The sequence below is a fragment of the Micropterus salmoides genome, unplaced genomic scaffold, assembly GCF_014851395.1.
Source record: "Micropterus salmoides isolate LMB-PRFRI ecotype aquatic unplaced genomic scaffold, ASM1485139v1 Ms_hic_scaffold_13, whole genome shotgun sequence".
Classification (NCBI taxonomy): Eukaryota; Metazoa; Chordata; class Actinopteri; order Centrarchiformes; family Centrarchidae; genus Micropterus; species Micropterus salmoides.
The window spans coordinates 1089346-1109768 of NW_024040374.1; the positions used below are offsets into that span (position 1 = coordinate 1089346).

Below are 20423 nucleotides of genomic sequence, written 5' to 3' on the forward strand. Positions count from 1 at the left end.
TGGTTTTGCTTGCAGCCGAACACGAAAGCAACACACAGAAAGAAAGAGAAGATCACGGCTTTTTTTTCCTTATGTGCCTGCATCATAAACTGTATAAAAAAAGTCCGCAGCAGCAGCATCAGCCGACTTTACACACTACAGCAGCTACGGCTGCTTCAGGTGTAGTTGGTTTGATCGGCCGGACATGCAGCCTCTCTTTTCCTCTGTTTGCTTCTTTAGAGTCTTTAGTGCAGTTAAGTGACTTGTTTAAACAGACTCCTTACTCGTTGAGGTTTGACTCACTAATAAAGGAAAAAGCAGACATCTTTCAGTTCGGTTTATTGATAGAAAGTTAACCAAGTAATTTACTTTGTTCGGGCTACTTTTAACACACGTATGAAAAAATTTACTTAAATAAGGTTCCCACAACTTATTTGTTCACCAAACTATTTCACTCCTCCTCTCTTATTCAGATATATTACTCAATATGTAATACACAAATCTTTTATGTATTGTATAGTTATTTGAACAAGAAATAAATAAATAAAAACCTTGCTTGTCGTAACTACAATAATAATAATAGGCTACCAATCAACTACTATGGCTTCAACAGGTGGCATTTTACGCAAGGTATCGAATGAAGTACTCTACTGGTATTGGTATCACTTTAAGGGTACTGGCTTTGGTACTGGGATCATGAAATTTTAGATGATACACGACTCTAGCTGGGTCATTATGCAATGCCATCAAATGCTGGGTCGCTTTTCATCAATTGTGCGTCATGAAAAAGTCCTTATATAGGCAAATCCCGCAATCGGCAGCCATCTTGATGTAACTCCTTTGGGCAGTTATATTGGATTAACATTATCAGGCCCCGCTCTAAGTGAATGGACATAAAAACTGCTTGGATAGAATCACCAGTAAAATCTGATAAAAGCCGCTGAAGAAGTGTGATGATTTTAAGAAGTGTTTCTTTTCATCACAGGTTATAAGGTTTCACAATCCAGACTTGATTTACGGCTTTCATTGTGGTCGCTTACCTCCCTTGGCAATACAGCGCCTTCGTGTGTTATCCTCCCCCCCATGCGGATTAGAAGTGCATCTGATCTGGTCACACACCTGCTCCTCGCTGCCACCACAACATTTGAAACTGTCGCGAACCTCAACTGCGCGTGAACCACACGATTGGCTTGATATGTTTCCCGATTGGCTTTTTTGTGGGAGGGACGGGGTATGTGCGACACTGTGTCACAGTAAAAGAAAGAGCACAGACGTGTGATATATGTCAACAATGTCAGGTCATGTATTACCTCCTGCTCAGGCTCAGTAGCCAAGGCCTCAAAGATTATTTATTAATATTTAAGTTTGTTGTAAAGAAACATTTTATTTGAAGTACATCATTCTGACAAAATAGTCTATATGAGCTTAATACATGCGTGTAAGAACGATAACACAGGTACACGCCACTCAAAGCTACGTGGCAAACTAACGAGTGCCTTCCACACCAGTGTTATTTTGCTGCTGTCTGTTTAGAATTGAAATCATTTTTAGTCGCAGTCCCAGCTGCTTGTTAGACTTTGCAATGAGGCAGCAATCATATTGTTGATAGCAAAAAAAAGCAAAATCTGTCTGCTGCTGAAATGTTTCTCTGTTTTCTCTGTCAAATGTGAAGGGCAGAGAGGAAGCCGGGAGGGTTACAGGTCTGACTCGCCATCTCGCATCTCACACCTCAGCAGAGGCGAGATTCGACAACTCCAGCGGAGCGTCCTGTGATGAGATTGAAAATATTATGCAGAGGGTGGGATGGTGGGGCAAAGAGCAACGCTGTGATGGACAGAATAAATATATCAAGCCAGAGTGTAATAACAAAACGCACACAGGGGATAGAGGCGGTGAGAGAGGGGTGGAGGGAGATGGATGAAAGTAGAGCTGGAGGTGAAGTGAACATCCCCGTCTAGCCTTGTGTACCTGCTGTCTGCTCTGTCAGAGGAAGGAAAAGGAAAAAGAAACATTCACTGATTAATGCCACACAAACGCTTCACTTTACATTCTTTTCTTGCACGTTTTCCACTGTTTACACAAGTTATCCCAATTTATTTTCTCTTAACTTTTGGGTTTGCTTTTCATTGCTACGCTGATGATTTACAAATATACATGCCAGTTATTGCAGGAAATGCATCTGATTCGGTTAAGTTATTGACTTGCTTGGCTGCTGTGAGGAGCTGGTTATCGGCAAACTTCCTGCTACTCAACTCCACAAAAATTGACATGATAGCTATTTGACCAGCTAGATCAGCTCATTTGTATCTCTCCACTGATGATTCGGTCATTCATTGCAAGGATAGAGTAAAGAATCTTGGGGTTTTTGATCGATCACTTTCGCTTGATTTGCATATTAAAGCGAAAGGTGACAAAAGTAGCCTTCTTTCATCTCCGAAGAATCGCAAAGATTAGATCGATATTGGCACTTAAAGATGCTGAGGCTCTTATTCATGCCTTTGTCACATCTAGGCTGGACTATAATTGTAATGTGCTGTTCTCTGGGCTGCCAAAGAGAAGTTTGCGAGGTCTGCAGATGGTCCAGAATGCTGCAGCACGTATTCTGACTGGATCATCTAAATACACGCAGGTAACTCTTGTGCTGGCCTCACTGCACTGGCTCCCTGTTCAGGTTAGAGCAGATTTGAAGGTTTTGTTGTTAACGCACAAAATAGTGAACGTTTACCTTTGCTGTCTTTGTATAGTGGTATTTACTTTTCACTGTTTCAAATTAAGTATTTTAGTTATATTGTTTTTGTAAAGCACTTTGATTGAAAGCGCTCTATAAATAAAATTATTATTGTTATTATTAACTTCTCTGTGTCACTTGGAGACACACTGAATTGTCCTGAAAGTTTCCTCAAGTGGCGATCAGAACAAGGTCATTATCTTTATCTTTGAAGCCTTTTCTCTAGTTAAACTCAACCATGAAATTAAAGCACAAAGCCTTGTGTAGCTCGGCCCAAAATGTTTTCAAATGCAGCTAATTTATTCTGTCTCTGACGTTGGGAGGTGTTTTTGATTTGTTTTCACACTCAAATTTATTCTGTTTGTGGCAGAAGAACATGTTACACAAGCTGCCAAAAACACTTGTGTGTTAAACTTGGTTTACTTGGTACTTTAAGGGCTGATTAGCTCTTAAGGACACACTATAAATGGACTTTCAGAAACTCGCTAGCCTAGCAACAGGAGCCTACAAATAACAGTGCTGCTTTTTCTTAATCTACCTGGCTCAGGGACCAGTACTTGCTCCATTCACAGAGAACACCTGTTATAATTATGAAATGTTTAGTTCTCAAATGAAATATAATTCCTACTTTTTCAAATGTTATTTCGGGATAAAAATACGATGCCTCCTGCAGTGCAAACCAAATTGTGTAGAAGTGCACCTAGATAGTCTTACCAATCAAAATTCGATGCAACAGTAGTCAATACACATCAACCAAATAAAAAATAGAAGACAGAAGAACATATAACATACAATAAAATTAGTCAGATTTGTTATCTGTTGAGTGATTATTTGATCAGATAGTTTATGATTAACGACGTCACCCTGGTTAGGGATGCAAGGGAGAAAAATAACTTGGTATTGGGGTTTTGACTGCATTTTAAACTGAGCTTATAAGTAAAGACGTCACTGACGACCAACAACCAGGATAAAAAGGTCTTCTGGAGCAATTTACTGCAAATTACTTTAAAGAGTTTTAAAGTTTTGCCAGCACAGTAACTCTCAAAGTCGCCTTTTGTTTTTTATGATCTTACTCCTAATGTGGTCTGTAATTGCAAGATTTAAATAGGCTAATAAATAATTGAAGCATGCGACTGGTCTCACATAATAAAAGCTCTTTATGCACCACAGCAGGAGTTTCAGGGGGACTGATTTCATAACAAACACTTACATTTTGTAGAATTAAAATCATTTCCTATTAGCTGTGCAGCCGTTGGGCTCTATCTGCTGCTCCTCTTTCCTCATTTGTTATTGCTGCAACCTTTACAATATTTCCTTACGGTGACGGACTTTAATTGGGTGAAAATGTGAGAAGTGTAGATTCAACAGTGCAGCAGCCCTGAGTCACTGTCCAGCCGCCACTCAGCCCGTAATTACCCGCAGCCTCCTCTGCATATAAGGCTCCTACATCTCTTTTCTTGCTTTCCGGTCTGCCTGGTTTCTTTTTACCACATTTGTTCATTTTCTCCATCACCTACTTGTTCTATCTGGCCTGATATATTAACCGTTTTCTTATTCTTTGCAGCCTTTTTCTCCATCTTCGGGTTTCACCTCCTACCTTATTAGCAGCAAAGGGCTTTTAGCCTTCAAGCCAAGCATGGAAAAGGAGCGCTTTGGATGGATAGACCCATGGTTTTTTTTTCCTGTGTGTGTGTACGAAAATATTAACCTGACTCCATTTCCAGCCCTGCAGATGTTCCACTACTTTGCAGCTAATGGGAAGAAGTCAGAAGGGGTGTTCATTTTCTTATCGTCTCCCTTTTTTTTCCTCTTTTCTGTTGGACTGTATTCGGCTAATTACCTCCTGCCTGCACATGACAATCATCCACAGAAACACACTCCGTCTCACACACCAGAATAAGGTTTACTGGTTCATTTGCTTCCACTTGATTCTTGACTATATTGAGTTAATTGCCTGCCAATAGACACACACTCTTTCTCATGCAAAAAGTCACCTCCTGCGGTGAGATCCAGCATGACTGACTGCAGACAGCAATTAGGGACAGACCATGAAAAATTAAGTGTCTGCATGCGATCGGTGCACATTTTGTATGCACAGAGGGAAAACAAAGTACAACATCAGCCGAGGCTCCAGGCAGCTCGTTCCTCTGAAATAATTAGCCAGCATCAAGAGGTTTGATTTTCAGTCTTTTTCTGTTCAGTGCTTCAAGTGGAAATTAGAACTTTTTTTTTATCTCAAGGAAAACTTATTCCATTTGTTCTGCCCCTTTTGCCTTTAGAAGAGTTCAGACATGCATTTAAATGAGAATTAATGTGTGTGTGGAGAGAATCGCAACTGTCATTATCAGCTAATTATGACTGATTAACACAATTTAATGATTTACAATTACTCGCGTTAGTATAATTGAGTAGTGTACTTGTACTTTTTAAGTTGTTTTTAGTTCTGTAGTTACTTTTACTTAAGTATGTTTTGTTTGAAGTATTGAACTTCGCTACATTTTAAATACTGAGTAAAAAGTTTGTGCGTGGCTCACAGAGAGGTCGGTGATCGATCTTCTGGCTGGATGACGTCCGACGCTCCTGTTTACACATGATCCATGATGATAAGGAAGATTTAGGACAGAATGGCAAAAATAGCATGTCGTGTCTTATTAAGAGGAGCAGAGCTCCACTGTAGTTCGCACCCTGCTTGTCCCACAGGTAGTTGGTAAAAGAAGTTTCATAGTTTGGTAAGAGGCTTTGCTCAGATGAGCCAAAAAGACGTCGTTCATGACATCGATAATGTTGGTTTGTGCTCCAAAAGGCTGTGATTTAATTAAATATATTATAATAAGATATTAAATCAGTATAAATAAGTTACTAACGTTTACTGTGAGTAAATTTTAAATGCTACCTTTTACTTTTACTTGGGTAGATTTTTATCCCACTAACTTGTACATGTAGTAAAAATTCATCATGTAACAGTACTTTTGCTTAAGTACAATATTTTAGTACTCTTTCCACCTTTAGGTCCTTGTTTATGTTTTAAAACTCAACTGCGTACAAAGGTTCACACCTTTAGGGCATAACTAAAGGTAGGTTTATGCTCGAGGTAAATTCATATGACTTCATCATATATCTTGCATCGAGAGCAAAGGCTCTGCAAGTCGTCACGCTGTGCGGTCACGCACCTCTGATTTGTTTTGTGACTAGGCGCCCACTGTGCTCCCTTCGCTTTTCATTTCACCACTCGAAATGAGGAATCTCAGTTTGGAGGAAACCTGCAGCAAAGAGAAGTTAAATTTAAAAAAACACCAGGTGCTATTTGATGCGGCCTCTCGCTTTTGTCTTTTTAATAGCCGTAAACAGATCAATTCTTCCTCAGCATTTAGGAGCTATAGGGCAGGTTGTGTTGAGCATTAAAGAGTGTGCGCTCGTAGCATTAAAGAGTCTTCATCCAGAAGAAAATACATATATTATTTAGAGGATGCACATTAGGGCTATGCAGTATTCACAACAATAGTAAGGATATTTTCCAATATTAATATATTCTTAATGTCAAGCTAATGTTTAAAACTGAACTGTGTTATAGTTATTCATGAGATTAAACTCTTCATAGACATAAGAGAAAAACTTTTGCTTCCTTGCGTTAAGTTTCACAACATCATCAGTGAGTTGGGAGGAAGTTTGAGCATCTTGGGATGCTGTATTGATGTTTTCAGCCTTTATTTTAAACGGGCTTATGTTAGAGACGGGCCTTTTTGTCTAATTTACCCAGTTTGATAAGTTTAATGATCATATTTAAAGAGGTGGTATTATGCTTTTTGGCTTTTCCCTCTCCTTTAGAGAGTTAGTTATATTCCTTTTTTGTGCATGTAACAGGTTTGCAAAGTGAAAAAGCCCAAAGGGAGTTCACAGAAAACTCTGCTCTGAACCGAAAACAGCTTGTTTGTAGTCCAGCCACTTCCCTTTCGCCCCTGTGACGTCACAGGGATGAAAGCTAAACGCGCCTCATATAACGCTCGCCAAGCGGCTACTCCGACACGCCCTCAGAAACAGCGAGCTGCAGCTCACAGCTCTCCTCTCCCTTCCAAACACTAGCTACCCTCCAGGCAGTCAGTGGACATAAAGTTGTTCCTGTGATGTAGAGACAGAGCTCAGTTAAAACTTTATGGATACAGATTAATAACTCACCGCTCTGAAACTCTCGCTCCAGTCCGTGTTGCCAAGCTGGTCGGCAACACGTACGGCTACCATGCTTTATTTTTTCTTTTCTATTGATGCCACATTTACCTTTTTATTCTGACCAATTGAGGAATGGGATACATTTCCCACAGCAAATACTTTATCAGTACAGCAACAGAGTCACCCCGTACTCACCACTGTACTTCTCTCAGTTTCTCTTCACTATTAGAATACAGTTGCTTCTACTTTGCAGCTGCTTCCACGATGGGAAGTTGACACTTCCTGCACAGATGTTTCACATTAAAACCCTCCCTTTCCCTGGTACTGTAGTTTGATGTGAAACAGTTTTACGCTTTATTCACGGCGTCTTAACACTGCCACAGTAGAAGCAAATCAAAATCTATCTTTCTATCAAAAATCTTTCTGGCAATTATTTAAGTACCAACTTTTATTTTACATGCCCTTTTAGTGCTTTGCTTATATAAAGCTGAAGCAGACTCTCATGAAATGGCCCTGTTGAAACGGATCCGGTACCCCCCCACCCACCCACCCCCATCTTCCTCACTGCTTCATTAAGTGTTTCTGTGTCATGTCTGGGTATGAGATAAGACAAGATGACAATTTAATGGTGCCAGTAGGGATGGCAGCAAGAAATAGATTCTGCAAAGAAAAATCGATTAAAATGCAGAGCCAGAGGGCATTTTCACAAACAGTCTGAAGCACAAGTGACAGTTACAAATGCAGAACTTCTGCACTACAAATGAAAAAGTGAAAAGGTGAAATGTAGTGTGTTTTATGCCACTGTGTGATAGAGAGAGAGCTTACTGTTGGCTCCAGCCTCGATATCACACCCACTTAAGATGCCACAGCACGCTCTCAGCCTTTCATTCAGTCCTGTGTTGACGTGCGAGAGGCAGCCTGCTAATGGAGAGAAAAGTCGTGTCCATTAGGCATCAGCTTGTAATTACTCGATAAGAAGTTGTATTTATGTCTTTTTAGATTCATTCTTGTTTTGATTTTCAGTTCAGTGCAATACTGTAAACAAGATGTCAACTCTAATCTAATAGTTTATGTAAAGAGTGTGAACAACTAATTTGTCTTGGAGCCAGGTAAAAACATCACACACACACACACACACACACACACACACACACACACACACACACACACACACACACAAAGTGACTGTGGCGGCGGCAAACATACTGGGAGTCTTGACAAAGCAAATATGGCGACATGCACAAGTGTTATTAGTAAAAAATATTTTAATAAACATACCAAAACATAAACACTGTCATTAGCTTTGCACAGGGTTTCTGCTGCTTCTTTAAAGCTCTTAAAATAAAACCAGGGAAATCAAGGTCATAAATTGTCTTGAATTCATCCTAAATTAGCTGTAGGTAACAAATTTGCCGATGCTGCATTTAAGCTTGGTGGGAAATTTGTAACACACAGTCTAATTATGCTGTATTTGTTTGATTAACTTACCATTAGACAATGCAAGACCCTGCCATTAATATCTATTTAATGTTACGTTTACATTAGCTGCTGTAGTTGACATTTTTCGTTATCGGCAGCCGTGGTTGCAAGATAGGAAGATGCAAGTCTTAACAGATTATAAATTGATCTATAACTACAGACTCTTTCTAAAGTGTCTCTTTTCACAATAATTTGTTTTCCTCCATGTTTACCTCTCTCTTTAGCAGTGCGCAGGCTACCGTAAAACTTATTAAACTGATTAATAGCCCGGGCTTTTATTTGGAAAAATCACTGAATTGACCTTAACTTTCTTTGGGACAGACCTTTAATTCCTCTTGCACAAAACTGAAATAGGCTACAAACAGAATATTACTTGTATTAAAATTATTATATATTCACGTCTTGGATTCACTGTTTTGATTATTTTGATCGGTGGACCCTTCCAGACTGAAGGCAGATAAATAATCAAGGAACGGACACATTCTGACTTAACGAGCGCTTGAAAGGTAACGGGAGTCGGCGCCTTTCTCTTTCTTTTCATCTTTTGTAGCCATGCAGGTTACATCAGCATGTCCACACTGACATGTTGATCATACGTTTAAACATTAATATTTGTATTAACGATCTAAGCAGCTTAGAAGCAGCTAAAGCGGGCAACCCCGCAGGGTTTAAGAGGTTTTATACATCCAAAGAACTTCTTTAAAAACCAGACCAGGCGTCTAATGGCGAGCTGCTTTTTTTTTGTCAAATTGTGTTCCCCCACCAGGCCAGGAAACGGGGGAAGGCGGCTGTTTGGGATTCAAATCAGCCTGAAAGTGAAACTTATGAAAGTCTCGCCTGGTCTTGTTTCCTTGCTACCTTTCTTTATAATGTGTATTCCTTTGTGTTTTAGTATTTTAAATTGAGTTTAAATTACTTAAATTACTGCACGAGTTCAAGTTCACAAATGGACACGATCAGTTCACCAAAAACATGAGCATGTTCAATAATCGGTGCTGTTTGAACACGTTTATGCACTGGATGGAAAAACTACATGTGTTTGCTGTCAGACTGCGAGCGGTACGTATTTCCGCCTACGTAGCTGTTGTGTGCAAAAATATAAACAGCCACTATGTTTCCTTATTCGGAATATGCAAATATGGCATTGCCTCGTTCATATCTCCTTTATATCAAAGACATTGTTTCGACACAAAAACATTGAATTTGACTTTAAAAATGGTGCGAGAACCGTGTTGCATGACTGTTGAGGACTGCGTCATCGTTTTAAGTCTTGGGATTCTCCGATTCGGCCTGGACGTCAGTTTTCACAATCTCATTTTAACCGTAGCCTCTACTGCTTGTTTTGAGTGTACCGCTAGGCCCTTAAAACAGATTATAATTGTCTTGAAGAAAATTACCATATTACACTGAAATGACATTAAACCAAGAATAGCCATGGTTAAAATAAATTATACCAAGAAAATACTTGTATTCTGGGAACTTTCTTGTAGCCCTACCCCTCTATAACAACAAGAATCGGGACCCCTAGACGTGAGCTTGCAAAACGGAGGGGTAGGGCCAAGTGGTGAAATGGGATTGCGTCTTAGCCTCGTCAGTGGACCTTGCAGTCAAACTGGCTCTTCCTTTCTGTTACCCTTCATTCTGCACAACAAAGATCCTGCACGCACACGTGCATCCGATACACACAAAAGCATACTAATACACGTGCCCACGCATAAACTTTGCAGTAACCAGAGTGTCCTTGTCACCTTGGCAACTGTCAGGAGTTCACGTATGTTGTGAATGTGTTTTTCGTCTCTATGTGAGATGATTCACTCACCTCTTTCTTGCTGCTTCTGTCTCTCTTGTTCTGCTTAGCGCTGAGCCTCCTGTGCAAATCGATAGCTTCACTGAGCCTCGGTTGCTTGTCTTGCTTAACTTTGGGGGAGTGTGTTTGTGTTCAGCAAGGCAAGCTTGGTTTCCCCCTGAACAATCTATGTGTGTGTGTGTGAGAGAGATATTAGGGAGTAATGCTGGCTTTATTTATTCCCATACAGCAGATAAAAGCAGAGTGGAGATAAAATGCGGCTCTGCTCTCTGGATCCCTGCAGGCCTCTGCTTTGGTCTCGCCTCTGTTTACTCTGACAGAGTACACTGTTAAAGAAGAGGGAATACACATTTTCACAATGTTCACAAAAAAACAATCTTCTGAGAGCCCACAAGGTTTATGTGGCTTTGATTAGGGACCGTATTTTGCTTTAAGACGTTTTCCTGCCTTATCCAGAATATTTAATGTAATTTATGAGAAGAAGTTGTTGCTTTTTATTTTCATGCACCAGAATCCCTCTGAACTGTGCAGTTATAAACCACCTACTTTGGCTCACTATACAGCAATTCTGCGATAATCAATATTGTTAGACAATCCTAAAATGACACATCACGATATCTAACTATGACTACAAAATTACTGCGAAAAGGTAAAGTTATCGCTATTTTAACAGCACAAGTCTGCAGCACACGTTTTTCAATCTTTAAATTAAAATTACAGAACTATGAAAAAATTTATATAACAAACATTTCTTTATAAAAAGAACAAAAAAAATGCAAATTTACTGTGTACCACCTAAGTCTAATATGTACATCACATTATATTGTGTGAAAATGTGTAGTTTATGTTAAGATTATTGCAATGCTAATGTCTGTTAGCAAGTTAATGGAGATTCCCATTATACGTTAGCATTGAGCTAACTGTAATAGCGCTATTTTTATTTTTAAATATATCGATATGATGGGCTGGAATATGATACAGTATTATACCACAAATAATATGGTGTAAACCATGGGTGTCATGTCATAGTCCAGTATCAAATTGCATTGCAACTTTTATATTGTCAATTAAACTTTTTTTTTTTTTTTCAATTAATTGATGGGACATTTTTCTGTAATATAACTGAAGATTGTGCTTGTTTTGTCCTGTCCAACACCCAAAGATAATTAATTTACAATAATTGAACCCTTTTATCCATGAAGTATTAAATCACAAAGTAATTTTTTTATTGTTTGTTTTTACTTTTAAACAAGTGAAGAATTATGCCTATAAACTTTTTTCTCCCCAATATATTGATTTTTAAATTATTTTTTTTTAAATGGGTCCACTGCAGTAAACCCCATCAATGCATCAACGCCATCAAAAGTGGTTCAGTTGGTCCATAAATGTGTTTGCAAAGAATTTGCGTCGATGCATTTTAGTAATCGATTTAATCGATGAGTCTCTATTTGTTAACAATAACACTTTCTGGCACTATGCAGACTTAAAAAAAAATAAACCAAAGATACGTCTTCCTTCCCCGTCTGCAGCCCTCCTCTTCTTGTCCGCCTCAACTTCTTTCTCTCCATCCAAATCTTTCTATTTTCTTTCCCTTCTTTCCAGATAATTGAATCTCAGACACACACACACACTTATTTACAGAGGACACACTTCTTATTGATCTCACACTAACATCCCGTCCTTCAATCCAGACTCTCTCAGGCAGCTCTCTGTGGTTAGTGTTTTATTTATTAGACTGTATCACACACACACACACACACACACACACACACACACACACACACACACACACACACACACACACACACACACACACATACATGCACTTATCTGTGCTTGTCTTTGATAAGCGCACCTGGCACTGTGGCTCAGCTCTTGATTGACAGGTGGACTGATTGCATGCAGGGATTGATTAGTGAGGTCTAGTGAGGCGGAACTTCCTCCTGTCAATCAGAACAGGAAGTGGAACATGTCTGTTGTAATTACAGTGGATTTTATTGGCTTTTACGTGTGTGTGTGTGTGTGTGTGTGTGTGTGTGCATGCAGGGGTGGGGTCTCATGGATTTCGCTGGCTTTTTAAAGCTCAATAAATAAAACCGTAAACTGAGCTAACTGGATTTGAAAGGTTTTATTAGCAGGAAATCAATGACTGTGTGACAGTCTTCTTCTTTTTACCCTTCGGTCACATATTTGTGATAGAAACGTTTGCCTGTAGAGCATTAGCAATGATCCAAACTTATTGACGTGCACTGCTACTGATCCACAGGTGGCATTCATCAAGTTAAAACAAGCAATTTACAACAAGCATGTGCTGATAATTAAGAGGGTTTGCTTCCATCCAACTTGGAAGACTCCACTAAGCAAACCTGACAGAAAGGGGGAAGTTTAAAATTACATTAAGATGGAAATGTTTTTTTTTTTTTTTATGTCAACATTGGTTTAAAGGGATTTGGACAGTCTACTTTGAAGTGTGCAAGTGTACATATTATTCACAGAATAATGTTCTGCTTTAAAGTTCAAACTACTGTAAGAGACACCCCAAATGTAGACAATAACTGGGACTAAGATTGCACTAAAGACTGTGTGTTTGTGTGTGTCGTCCTCAAACCCTGGGAACTCTGGTTAATGATGTTTTTTAAACGTGGTGTGGTTTTCAAATTTGCACTTTTAGACCACTGTGTGTACATTTTTGGGATCTTACATAGAGTCTGACAGCCACATCACATAGGAGGCAGGACTAAATTACACAGCGCTTGGTCTCCCACAGAAACGCAGTAAGGAGGTCTTCGTCTTTGCCTGCTGCTTTTGCCAGTTCTCCCTGACTGCCTCTGGTGAACGTACAGAAACGACTGTGCCTCAGTGCGTTTGAAGTTTCGGCTATTTTTAGGGCTCATTATTTTTGTTTTCTTTTTCTAAAAGAACATTTGGAGATTCATTGGAAGTGTAAATGTTGTGTAGTTTGGGACCTAGACTTTGATCTGCAGGATCACCAGCAGCTCTTCTCTCTTTTCCCTCAAGTGTTCTCCTCACGTTCTGTCAGTGGAACCATATTTCCAGCTGTTCTCACAGCTAGTTTACTCTAATCTACTTAGTGTCATCTTGTAAGAAAAATCACCATGTTTTTGATTTGTATTTGTATAGCACCTTTCTAGTCTTTTCGACCACTCAAAGCGCTTTTACACTACATCTGCATTCACCAGTCACACACATTCATACACTGAGCCTAAGTGCTCAAACGGTCACACACTTTCATACACTGGGGGAACAGCCGCCAGGGGCAATTCGGGGTTCAGTATCATGCCGCTGAAATTAATTTAAAACCTGAAAAGTTGTCAGTGTTTGTAAAACTACGAGTCTAAGATATGGAATGTTTAACATTTGGCTCTGCAGGTAAATTCCTGTTAGTTTTGATATATCCAGTTTGTTCTCCTCATTGTTACATCATTTTCCACAAACAATCATTAAAACCAAAAATATTCACACTTTGAACACTTTCTTCTTTGTCCCTCATTATTTTCTCTCTCTTCCTCCACTTTGCAAACAGCACCATCATCATCATGTCGTGATCACTTGATCACAGCGAAGCACAATATGTCACAGGAATAATTGTCAGTGCGCAATGTAGTTATATGGATAACATGGATTAAACGAAGCATCGATGCAAAGAATTTGTATCTATGCTTTCTGGTAATCGATTTAATTGATGAATCGTTTCAGCCCTACTGTACGTTAGACTATTTGCAGACAAAGTCCTCTGCTGCTTGATAACATCGTAACAACACCCTCCGACAAATGACGATTGCTGGAAAAGGGATTGAACTGGTTAATGACTACAATTATTCGAATCGAACGCCATCTCCTGGTTGAAAAGCAGCTAATTTACTATCCATCCACCAAATTATCTCTCTGCCCAATTATAATCTTTTACCGTCTTTGTCATGTGTGCCACAATAAAGGTAAACATGAGTTGTAATTTTGTGTGGCTGAAACGACCCATATGGTTGTTATTCCGTTGAGGACAGGCAGAAGTATCACATCACCTATTTAGCGTGTACGAGCTGTTACCATCAGGCAGACGGTGAAGGGTGCCATCCCTCTGAACCAACAGGGCTCGCAGATTATTCATGCCTACCAGTATTGCGCTTCTGTGAGGATGCTGCAGCTTGTTATAATATGTAAAACACTTTGCTGATGTTTTTGTTGCTATTGTAGTTGTCCGTTTGTTGGTTGCTGTATGGATTTTCCGAACGGACTAATAAATGTGTATATAATCTAAATCTAAACTTGTCTATAAAGATATTTACATGTCGTTGGCACTGAACAAGACTGGTAGTATATTCCCAAAAATAAAGCTGTTTATTGATTTAGAAATTGTGCTTTTCTTACGTTTCTTTCCAACAATATATAGGATGTGTTAGCGAACTATCTGTATCCATGTTTCCATCTAATTGTCATGTGAATTTTAAGCGTACTTTTGAAATGTCGCAAAAAAAAGTGTTTCCATCTCTCATCTAGCCATTTACTCTTTTTTGACAAAGGCAAAAACCACCTCAAGAGAGCGTAAAAACTTTTTAGCAAAATTAAGGATTTTCCCCCGAATCTTGCCGTTTCTGATGCGACGCTTCAAAATGCGCGTTAAAAAACCTTGATGGAAACACGGCTTGTGTGTTTCTGTGCATCTAAACATAGCCACGATGAGCCGAAGCACACGCAGTAAACGTGGCAGAGGGGGATTATTGACAGCTTGGCGGCTTATTTAGAAACCTGCTTTACTTAGCTTTATTTGCTCCCCCTCAAGAATTTGTCTTGTAAGCATACACACATGCATGTACGCACACACACACACAAATACATGGTCGTTAATTAGGAGAGTGAGCTATTGCCTCTCTAATGGAGCAGGGCAGGGACATTCTGGACTGTGGTGATGTATGGTTTTAGGTCTGAGCCGACCCGCCGGCCTCTTCTGGCCTAATACCTAATGTCCAACATCAATCACACTAACAGGGTTACAGTGTGCACGCCGCTCTCTGGCTTTCTATCGCTTCCGTTTCCTCCTGCCACCGTCCTCTTTGTCTTCAGCTAGGAACCTTTCACTTTAGGTCAGCCTGATTTTTCTTTAGTTTTGTTTTACTTCTGGACTGTAACAAGTCATTTAGCCCCGGTCTCCATTTACCGCCACAGATCTGGGGTCAGTCAGATTCAGCAGATATGTGATATCTATCGACCACATCAGGTTAGTAGGAGAAGATCCCATTACTGCTTCTTCGTCTCACCCTCCGTCCCTCCTCCTTCCCTCTCTGAGTATCTGGAGGTTTTTTCCTCTGTGCATTATGTTGCCATCCAGCCATCACACTGCAAACGCATTGATCTGAGCTGGAGGTATTAATTATTAGCAGGAACGCCCGGCTGCTCTTTATGGACATCTGATGATGGTGGGTGTGTGTTTGTGTCACAGCAGCCTTAAAAAATAATAATTGGCAAAACCAACAAGTATTTTTCAAGCCAAACGATGCCAACTTTCAGTGGTTCCAGCTTGTCTTTTATATTAGCAAAATTAAATAGCTTTAGGTTTTGTGCTGCTCTTGGGACAAAGCAAGCCGCTGGAGGTGTCACCTTAAGGTCTTAAAGTTAGCGATTGACATTACTTCCCATTCTCTGATATTTTATAGACCAAACAGTTTTTCAATGGTCGATACCGTTGCCGATATTTAGAGAGCCGGCCAGCCGATGGCCAATATAAATATATTGGCGATATCAGAGCAAAGAATAATCCAGTATTCCTGCAGAGTACAATCTGAAATGCATGTTGTTTCAGGTGGAAGCTTTACTAATGAATGAAACCGAAACTAACTAATAATTTGGGTTCTGCTGTAGATTTGAAAACGTGGCTGGTGTTTAAGGGAGAGCGGGGTACAATATATTTAACGCCGGCCAGTAATAGTGTTAGATTAGATCTGCTTTCATTTAAGTTAAGTCAAAGCGTTTATTGTCATATGCACAGTTAAAAACTTCCTCCCTGTACAGTGAACTTCTTCTTATGCCTTCCACTCTGAATGCCATATATAAGGTTTAAGACAGTAGAAATAAAGAAAAGTATATATTAAAAAAAATATCTGTGTACAATACTTTGTATAATATACAGAATAAGATAATAACATTAGGTAAAATAATAAATCTAAGATGATATATTAGCCTTTTTTCAGTTTCAAAACACTTTATTTATCCTCAAGGGGATTGTGAGTGCATACTTGGTCATGGTCATTGCTGCAGATCAGATCGTCCAGAGCAAATCTGGAGGGGGTCTGTCTCATCTTGTGATCAGAGGGTGGATTGATTCTTATGTAGTCATGCATTTTAATGTTACAGAGAAATAGTTTTCAGGGGCTTTAAGAAGAACAAAATCAAACCGAAAGGTCACCTGACTATGCCTCTTCCTCTGCAAAGGAAAAATAATTGGGATGCACCTACAATATGGGATTCAGTGGATCTTTGCTGACTCTATTATTGGGCAGGTTGAGCATCAGCCTGATGTTACCGATTCACATTAAAACATGTTTAAAACTCAGTCGTATCTTGTCGCAGCAGTCTCTTGAGCATAAAATTACCTTATTTATCATGTGCCTGCAGTTGTTGCCTGCATTCCAGCGATCTCGCAGCAGGACACTTGCTGTTTTCTTGCTCATTTCTTGCTGTGAGTTAATGTCATTAAATTAATAATAGGTTCCTACTATTAGGAAGTGATTTGAAGTTATGTCCCTTACCTTACATATAGGAGAATGACCCCATTAAGTAGATTAAAATAAGTAGAGCAGCATTTCATCCTTCCTTTTTTCACCTGCACGTTGATATTTGTTCACAATACAAACTGAATCTGTCACATATAGCTGCACCGTAGTCAACCTTTTAGGAGATTTCAGAAACCACTCTGCCCCAGCTTGAGCATCATGTATCACTGTGCGCTAACGCTCGCTCACACAGCAGACACCAGAAAGTGTCCTGAATCCACAAGTACTCATTAAACGCCACTTGAAGGACACTTGCAAGATAAAGTATTCATCTCTTAGAGCTGTGAGGCCCATAGAATGACGAGGGCCTGAATGAAAGGAGGAATTAAGGACAGGGGGACATTGTCTATTTGGTCTCTTGTCTACTTATAAAATCACATGGTCGGAATAGAGCTCCTGCAAACTATAGGTGTTTTAAAATAGCAGCATCAATGCCAGATGAAAGCGCTGCAAACTCAAAAGTTCCTCAAAACATACAAAGTAATACTTAAAACCAATAATGAGAGATTTTTGACAAGTTTGCGAGTGGCGAGCGAGCTTCGCGGTTCTGCTGGCTAAAAAAAACATATTTTCTTAGTTTTGGCTCCCTGAATCTGAACCTTAGTTCTATCTTCTTCATCTTTTCGCCCAGTAACACAGTGCTAATGTTATATGGTCACTGTAGCTTGTGTGTGGTTTCCCCAGAGTGTTCCACTCGACATCGATCACTCCTTTTCCTAATCAATAGCGACCTATATACGGATCAGTTCCCAGCATCCAAGGACATCCCGACTAGCTCCCTCGTGGCCTGAGTAACCACAGACTGTCACCGGTGTGAAATATACCAGAGCTGACGGCTCTCACCTTAGTGAACAGACAGTAAAGATGGAAGTCAGAGAAGGAAATATCATTGATGGAAATTAGACACTCTGCCTCTGTTGAATCATCAGATTTATAAAAAGATTTCATCTCATTTACTTCTTAACGTACTAATTCAACTCAGTTAGCTTAATGTAACTTTGCTGCACTTTAAGGGAGTCGCCGATTACGAATTTACAAATCGAATCACAATTGTCACGTCTTGCCTATAGTCTACTGCATCTTTACCACCTACTTCTACTACTACTACTGCAACTACTACTACTCATAGCAGCTGTACAAGAACTCTGCTGAGGTAAAATGCTTTCATTTAAATTCTAAACTTGTCTGCTCAAAGAATGTATAATATAAAAGCAGACTGCAATTCTGAGCAAGCAAATGTGCCCGTAGCACCGTTTCTACTCTGTGCTATGGGCCTATTTCTTTTGGCACAGAGAAGTGTTTAGGTTCGATACCTAGCCCTGATTACAACTTAACAAGACCTGCTGTCGCAGCAGCACACAGGTGATCAAAACACAATAGCAGCAGCAGGATAAGACGTGTGAAAGTAGCACAGGTAAAAATTCCTTTGTGAGTCAAGACATGTTTTTCACACATTTCCTGCAGTCCACCCTGATAAAACCTTTGTTTTGGAGTGTAGATCTTATGACGGAGTCCCCACAGATCAGCTGCTGCGTACGGGGGGTTCAAACGTCGGGCACGAGGTTGGAAATCGGAACCGTTAACTCTCAGAACAGCAGTGAGGATACAGATCACAGAGTGACTGCAGGTCCTCATCAGCAGGCGGAAAACTCTGCAGAAACCAGAGCTCAGATTCAGTTTGTGTCAGTTTTCTATCCAGTTATTCCTCTTGTTATGTCCTAAAAGTCATTGTGTTTTTGCTCATCTGATAGAGGGAAACACATGTAACATGTAGGTCCATTTGAAAACGAAAAGGGTGACAGAAAAAAATGTCATAATGTTAGTTCTACTCCTGTTTACAATGCACCCATGAATGTACAGACCGCAGTCACTGGATTACTGAGACACTGAAGAAAACTAAAAATATGTCATGATTCTCAGGCAAGTTCTGAAGTGTCTTTTTTTCTCCCTGGAGTGTTAATTTGATGTCTAAAATAATGATGTACCTGGGAAGTGTAAGTCACACTGAATAATATCAGTATGTTTTTCGTGTCTGCGTGTTAAGATTTGACTTTAAATTATGACAACGAGGAGGAGTCTGATTATTTTTTTTATTATCTCAGATTCACCTTACACAGTTTGTCCCCTTCAACTCTCCCAGACCCCCTGCCTCCACCTGTAATGTAAATCAAGTCCAAATTATAATTCCCTTCATGCTATTTTAACATCGTTTCAGTAGAAGACCTTGTAATGCCTGTCGACAACAAACTGCCAGGTTTAGTCGTGATGGTACATAAACCAATAAAATGTTCCTTTTCCTGCTGTCAAGACGCCTTTCAGTGGTCTTTGTGTTGATGCTGTTTGTTGGCTTCATTTTCTCCTCACGGTCATCTGTTTTCCCCTCTCACTTCACTCCTGATAGCATTTTTCATCATTTGCCAACCGCTTTTATTGGATTCACAAGCCAAAATGTATAAAAGGAGGGTGAAAATACCCCCAAACAAATCAGTGCTTTGGCAGCTGGATGGCAAACACTATTAAATCTCCCATTAGATGTTGATTAAAACCAAATACATTTTTTAAAAGAGATTCAGTAAAACTGGATTCTCATCCAAAAGCTTCATTTACAAAGAGAAATAATTATAAAATGCTCCGGCAGCATTGGGAATGGGCCAGCAGTTTGGATTTTGTTGTGGATTCATCACCTCCGAGGCCGTTTTTCTGCGGCGAGCTTCCTCCTGGACTTTCATCTTACTTACAAACAGGAAAGCTTCCCCATGATCGTGTTAAGAGAATGAGCTCAGAGGAAAGAGGAAAGCGAGATATCAGGATATTGAGAGGGAAAGGAAGAACAGAGGATTTGTTCAGCTTACATCTACAGAGGGATTGTTATTGAGCGTTAAGTAGTCAGTCTACGCTGTGTGTTCTTTAAGTCCTCTGAGGGACGTTGATTGATTTGTCCACATCAATACAAAGCTCTCTCCCTCAATCTGTCATTCGGTATCTGATGAGTTCCCATTTGTTTCCTCCGCAATCCACACAAAACTCAAGTCTCTTAAAAACCCAGAATGTTAAATGGACTCTGACAGCAGTGTCAGCAGTGACTGTATTGATTTTTAGTAATGGGAGCTACACAATTAATCATATACCTTTTTCACAGAGAGTGCTAGATTCTGATTGGCCGTAGGGTGTGCATTATTTTCTGGTAACCCCTAGGGAAAATTCTTGGCCGAAACTAGGGCTGGACAATAAAACAATAACAATAATTATCGCAATATAATTTTTATCAATAACAATATAACAAATTTTCAATAAATATTCAATAAATGTTTGATTTTATTCACTTGAATCATACACGAATTAGGACGAATTAGATATTTGTTGACAAAGATTTAAAATAAAATAATAAATAATAAATAATAAATAATTTGAATGTTCTGTCTCAGATTTGTGATGTTGTGATCCAGTGTTTGGCATCAAGTGTTGACTTTTAAAGAAAAGT

General features: G+C 39.5%; 1 protein-coding gene and 1 long non-coding RNA gene across 10 annotated transcripts in view; one reads left to right on the forward strand and one right to left on the reverse strand.

Annotated features, from left to right (window-relative positions):
* Positions 1–20423, forward strand: part of mast2 (microtubule associated serine/threonine kinase 2) — a 205524-nt gene that overhangs the window by 49846 nt on the left and 135255 nt on the right. The window lies entirely within an intron of this gene.
* Positions 1344–10289, reverse strand: LOC119900222. Its single transcript, XR_005444028.1, has 3 exons — positions 10170–10289; positions 7697–7792; positions 1344–1959 (listed from the first exon to the last, which is right to left on the reverse strand). It is a non-coding gene; the product is annotated as an uncharacterized LOC119900222 (long non-coding RNA).